The sequence below is a fragment of the Rattus norvegicus genome, chromosome 16, assembly GCF_021556685.1.
Source record: "Rattus norvegicus strain SHRSP/BbbUtx chromosome 16, alternate assembly SHRSP_T2T, whole genome shotgun sequence".
Classification (NCBI taxonomy): Eukaryota; Metazoa; Chordata; class Mammalia; order Rodentia; family Muridae; genus Rattus; species Rattus norvegicus.
Window position 1 is genome coordinate 16,926,915 of NC_141549.1, and position 6,719 is coordinate 16,933,633.

At 48.6% G+C, this 6,719-nt stretch overlaps 1 long non-coding RNA gene across 1 annotated transcript; it reads right to left on the reverse strand.

The window, feature by feature from the left end:
* Positions 1-3,658: 3,658 nt before the first annotated feature.
* Positions 3,659-6,135, reverse strand: LOC148000413 (uncharacterized). The gene is made up of 2 exons (XR_015640235.1): positions 4,576-6,135; positions 3,659-4,077 (listed from the first exon to the last, which is right to left on the reverse strand). It is a non-coding gene; the product is annotated as an uncharacterized LOC148000413 (long non-coding RNA).
* Positions 6,136-6,719: the final 584 nt, after the last annotated feature.

Sequence of the window (6,719 nt, forward strand, 5' to 3'; positions counted from 1 at the left end):
CAGCACTCAGGAGGCTGAAGTGGACGACCAAAGGCTTAAGAACCAGCCTAGGTTACAGAAAAGGCCTTGTCTCCACTGGGGGAGGCAAGAAAGCCATCAGTGTCCCTGCACGTGTATATGTGCAGTAAATACTTAGAACGCCCTATGTGAAAAGCACATCCTGCCCTCCATGGAAACCATGCATAAAACACAAAATGCTGGGAACATATTTAACCTGTGTGAGTGGATAAGCAAAGTAGATATCTTTGATGACAGGATACCTATTTAAGGTGGCCTAGGGATGTGCCACAGTCATCATCAGCAATGACCCAGTGTTGGCCTGGAGAGATGGAACGGTCAGTAAAGTGTTTGCCTGGAAACATGAGGACTTGAGTTCTTCACTTCAGAATCTACATTTTTTTGTTGTTGTTTTTTTTTTAAATGAAGATGTGATGGCATATACACTTGTAATTCCAGTTCTGGGGAGACAGAGACCGGCAGACCCTTGAGAGTGACCAGCCGGCCTAGCTTATTTGGTAAGCTCCAGGCCAGTGGAACACTGTCTTGTAAAATGAGGAGTGTGTTGGGGGTAGGGTGATGGCTCAGTGTGTAAAGGCTTTGTCCCCAGCCCTAACAACCTGAGTGCAATCCCAGGACCCATATGGGGAAGGAGAGAGCCAATTCCCAGAGTTGTCCTTTCACTTTCACAGGCAAATTTTGTAGGTTGCACGTGCTACACACAGACAGACAGACAGACAGGCACACACGCACACACACACACACACACACACACACACACACACACACACACACACACACAGGCATGCGCCTCCCAGGCAGTCCTCTTTCGTAACTCCGTTTCCTATATAAGGTAAGTCCATATACAAGTAAGCTGTCAAGTCGCTTTTGTCCTCATTAACTGGATGGATATGGTCAGCCAGGCACACACTATTACCTCATGAGTTTGGTTCTTCTGATGCACTTTGGAGGGCCTGGCTCCTTCATATACACTAAACCAAAATAAGTAGGTGTGGGCTAAGTTGACCAATTTTCTCTGCTGAGCAAGCCCCACGTAGTCCTCCCGTGAAAAGAAAGTCTCGTGTGGTAGGTGGTCAAACACTCTGTTCAGACTCATCCATAAACATTAGGGAAAGTTGGATGGATTGTCCGTTTGTTTTTGGTTTGTTTGTTTGTTTGTTCCCAACTGTGGCTGATGGCCTTCAAAATTCCTTGCAGGGCAAGAAAGAACGCTATGCAGTAGCAAAGAGTGGCTTGTTGCCTTGGCAACATTAAGACCCTCATTGGCCCCCTAACTTCCTACTTCCCACTATTCTTCCCTACATAGGAAGCCTGTAAACCACTTTTTGTTTAAGCAGGAATTAGGCCTAGGCAACCAAATGTCCTGACCCCAGTTCTCCAACATAGCTGGAATTCAGAGACCCAACTATCTTGTCATGGATTCTATAAAGGTCAGGAAATGACATAAAAGACCAGGAACTGAGGCCCTTTCCTGGTGCCCTTTCTCACAGGAAATCCTCCTAGAACCCGGAATTCAGTCACCCAACCGAAGATAAGCAGTAATTCAGTTCCTTTTCCTTTGCCTCATTGCGGGTAGCCAGAAACAGTGGGAAAGATCATTCTAGAGGAAAAAGTGCATTGTCTGCTCATAGGTGATCCTTTATGCCTGCACCAGCTCATGGAGTAGAAAGCCCTGGGTCCTCGATGTAGAAGTACCACTGAGCTGGCTGTCACCTTTCTACCTGACACCTAGTAGAAATGGCCACCACTGGCCTGCATCCACAGTCCACAGACCATTCCTGGAGCCCCAATCCTGCTCATCAGAAGCCACTAGTCCATCCCATTTCCACTCAGCTGAGGCCCTGAAGCAGCAGTCTGAGAGATGTCGGCAGCCCCAGGTAGCCAGCAGGCTATCCCACAGACCACATCACAGTGTCCTGGGCACTCAATAAAGAACAAGCAGTACTCTGGTCACGCCTACTGCTCTTTTAGCTACAAAAGATTCACATTCACAATTCAGAGCCCAGAGGACAAAGGCTCTCCTGGCCGGAAGGGACAAGCTGTGCTCTTGCCTCAGAACGGCTGAGAGTTACAGGCAGTCTAACCCTTCCGGGCTAGGTCACCTCCCCACCCCGTCCCTTTTCCGACTCTTGTCCTCTGCTGGATAACCTTTCCAGGCTCTTGTAGCTGTGATTGTGCTGTACGTCTCACAGTCACCTCTGCAGACAGTGACCCACCTGTCCCAACTGGACACAGTCCACAGCCCAGATCTACGGCTGAGGCAGCTACTCATGGCCTCCAGGCTGGATCAGAGGCTACATTAAGATAAACCTGCCCCAACAGCTTAGGCCTCGGGTTCCCTACCAAGGGACTTGGGAGAGCTACTTCTTCACTTCCTTGAACCACAGGACTGAGCGCAGACCATCCGCATCCAATGTCTGCCTATTTCCACTCCCTTTTGTGCACACAGCCAAACTTCAGCCAGCCCCCAAAGGTGAACGTTCTGCATGGCATAGGTGAGCCCGACCCCTCTAAACTCCTCACTCTGTTCCTAACCAGCCACAAGGAGAAGTAGGAAGTGGAGCCACAATATAGAAGGAGCCCAGGTCCTTTGATAGATGGCAAAGCAGAGCAAGCACAAGCCTATATCCTCCAGTAGTCCCCAGGGCCTGAGAAAACAGTAAAAAGTAAACTAACCTTTTCCAAATCCACTCAGATTTTGGAGGTGGTTAGTGATTAATCTTCTCCCTCAGTTCATGTATGACAGCTTTCAAACTACTGTGTGGGTTACCTGAAACCTGAGCTCCGCCAGAGTTGACTCCATAAACCTGGTGGACCATTGAATCTGTTTTTGTTTGTTTTACAAGCTACAGAGAGATACGGAAGCTACTGGTATGGGGATCGCATGTGAGAATCACTGTCTCAATTCCCAGGGTTGAAATTATAGCACTTCTTCCCGCTTCGCCAAGGACAGGGCACTCGCTTTCTGACCTTCACTGACTTTATGCAGTGCCAACGCCTCCCTTGCATTGCCTGGTGATGCCCTTTGACCTCTGATTGTGTTCTATGAGCACCAATGGGGAGGGAGAGCAGTCCTGGGAAAGGAAATCCTGGCTGTAAATCAGGATGACTTCTATAACACCTCCCAGCTTCGTGGCATCCACAAGTTCCGCTTTCTCTCACATAAAATGAAACTCGCGTTGGTGCCCTCCTCCATCTGCTCCCTCAAAACTCAGAGACAATCATAAAAGAGGGGGACATAAAGACTGAGAGCCAGAGATCAGGAAGGACTGGAGAGAAACGGTGTCTTTTGGACATGATAGAGCATTGTGAACGCAAAGCAGTTGTAGTTGCCTGTACCCAAGATGGACAAAAATCCAGCCAATCAACACTCGAGCATGGTGGGAGGAGTTCATAAGCACCGCCCCTTACTGAAGCACTAGTCACAGCTAATGGCTTCTTCCCTCCAGAGTCAGCTTTCATTGAGTGTTTCGCTCCCGCTAGATAGATTACCGTCCACTGGAGTGACCCCTCACTCACAAGCAGCACAAAGTGGACTTTGTGGGTTAGAAAAAGTGGGGAGGGGATCTGGGAGGAGTCAGGAGGAGTGGGGGAGGATATGGACAAAGCACATTGTATAAAACTATCAAAGAATAAAAACATACTTTAAAATGCACGCCTTTGCGCTGCAGGGAAGGAAGAGGATTCACCAGCCAGGGCTGGGAACCCCTACATCTGAGATCCTTTGAACATTCACTACAGATTCTATACTGTTCTACCAAAGTCCTCAAGTGTTGGCAGCTGCCAGGAAGTTTTCTCATCTACAGAGAAAGAAGGTAAACAAACCTCAAAATGCAGCTGTGTTCAAAAAGAGATTCCAACACGGGTGACGCAGAGTCTACTGCAGGAGCAGCACAGGAGGGTCAGGGAGAAGGATGTTCAAGTGTCCTGATGGGCATGAGTGAAGCATTCCAATAGCTGGGGGTAACTTGCAGACCAGCTGGCTTGACAACTATGGGAAAAGCACTTCCTTCTCGGCGTCCAAGTGATCTAAATCTCACTTGATCTGGCCAGATAGAGCTAGAAAGAAATTTGGAATAAACAAAGTTTCTGGTTGCCGCCAATGAAAACCTGTGTCATTCAGGACATGCCTTAACAGTGGAGTCTGAGTCTAGACTGCTCTTACTTTGAGATATTTTACATCTGTGCTGCAAAGCTAATATAGATTATTATTATTGTGGAGAGATGTACACACCCAAAGGGGATTCAACAGATCCTTTTGTATAACACCCTTCCTGGCATCGCTTTTCTCCTTGTGGATTGACGCTTCATTGAGATTTCTCCTCAGAATTGGTTGTTAACCTTTTCACCTCCCACAACATATGAACTAAAAGTCAAAAAAGCTTCATACGTGCTTATCTATATTCATGAGCCCTTATAAAGAAACGTCCTTTACAGATTGCATAAGGACCATTGCCTCTTGGATATGAAACCAGGAACTTGGGCCTTTCCTAGTACCGTTTCCCACAGGAAATCCTCCCAGACTCCCCTCAGTCCATGAAACACAAAATCCATCACCTGTTGATTCCTATGGTCCTAGAAAGGGGTCCATGCTTCCTCATGCACCTTCAGGGACCAGGGACCGGGTGCTAGGTCCCTGTGAAAGGCCACTCCAATGCTTCCATATGGCCCACAGCTGTGCTGACTTTGAAAGAAAAACAAATCTAAAAGGAGATAGCATCACAATGATTCGTCTTGCTGAGAGGTGATGACTGTTTAGGCCTAAGGGGAAAACGCATAAACTTATTACCCGGCATCTTTACAAGGGCACAAGGCCAGGGCTGGTCAGGAAGGGTGAGGAAGAGGAGGATGCAGGCCCAGCAATGAAGCTGAGCTGGGGTCACAGGGGAGAAAGGCTGTACATGCCCATTGCTTCTAGGAAAACAGAAAAACAACTGGTACATCTGACTCGACTTTTCCTGACTCCCAAGTTTTTCCAGATTTTCCTGGTACCCAGGAAAGCACACAGAAGCCATCATGCTCTGGTTTCACAGGGAGCCTGGTTATTCATGGGAGGTGGGAAGGATACACTTTCCCACTGTAGGTGAGGAGCGTGCAAACTCCTCCTGGAAACCCCAACACTTCCCAGAGCCTGTCTCCCTGCCAGGAGGGGAAGGAGATGGGGTCTCTCAGCCATACAACCATGACCCAGTTTTCAGAACATACTTGCAGCAGGCTGACCACAAGTTCACCATTTCAGCTCTTTCTTCTACTCTGAGCTCCTCTAGGTGTCTTATTAGTCCTAGGCTCCAACACCCGCCCCCGTCCCGGGTGGGGGTGGGGTGGGGGGAAGAGTTTTGTAGATTCAGATGCAACTTCTTTACTTGTGAAGGCTTCTGGCAGGAGCTATATACTACAGTAAGAATGAGTGTGTCCCACCCCACACACTACTCTTAGAGCAAACAGATCGTGAGCTCCAAAGTCCTACTGAGGCTCCCAGCAAACTGCAAAGACTCATTCCTAAAGCAAGAGAGACGTTAACCGTTTCTGCTTACCTCAGAACTCTGTGTGGCATGGGTGGCTAAGCTGGTGGGGATGCAGCTTCAGGTAAACATCCCTGTGTTAAATGTTAAACACATCACCACAAGGGAAAGGGCTACCATTCCCATTATCACAAGAACTGTGGGAGCTGGGGGCATTCATCCACACACCAACAGTAAGCTATGGCCTGGCCTGTTACAACCAGCCCCTACAGTGCACTAACATGGGCCCACCTTCCTGGAGAATCCTCTTTAGGGGAATAAACCATCAAACATCTAAATCTTCTTAAGGGATCTGAACACAAGTACTGCAGCTTTTGTTTGTTCCCTCCGTGGGGTATGTATGTCCAGGTACAACGTGGGCACATTCTTGTGTGTGACTGGGCATTTGGGCATGGCACATACCATGTATGAAGGCCAGACGCAACCTCTGGTGCTGGTCCTCCCCTTCCACCTTGAGAGAAGGTCTTTGTTCTTCTTCTACTGAATAGGCCAGACTAGCTGACTCTCAAACTGCCTGGGATTTTCCTGGCTACACCTTGCCCGTCTTGGTCGGGACAGCGGGATGGCAGACACTCATGCAAATGCAGGTCCTCCACACCTATCCAAAAAGCCCCTTTACTCACAGCACCATTTCCCCAGCCCATAGTGCAGGGCCGTGTGTGTGTGTGTGTGTGTGTGTGTGTGTGTGTGTGTGTGTTCAAACAAACACCATAAGAGCAAAACCACGGGAGGATAAAGGTAAGTTCGCAGCATTCCCAGCACCCTATCATGTGCATGAAGATGAGCCGACATGGGGGCAGGATGACCCTCCCTCCTTGACCTCACCACCATGATGCCCCATCACGGAGGCTAGAGGCAGTCTCTGATGATGAAGACACTGTGGCAGACAGTGAAAAGGAAACCATATCCTGCTGACCTCACTGAACCACTTGGATCACACCAACCTTAAAACTCACGCTGCCTCTGAACTTTGCAGTTTCAGAAGCCAAAACCCTCCATCCACCCTTTGTTCAGGTTGGTTGAGGAGGTTTCCTGTTACCTGGGACTGCAAACACAATCCCCTGGAGAACAGCATCCACTTACTTGTGTGGCTTGACCAAGCGAGCGCGCCTGATCCATACGCAATACATTACATAAAAAGAACCACGGAAAGCTGAAGAAAAAGAAAAAAAGACTCTC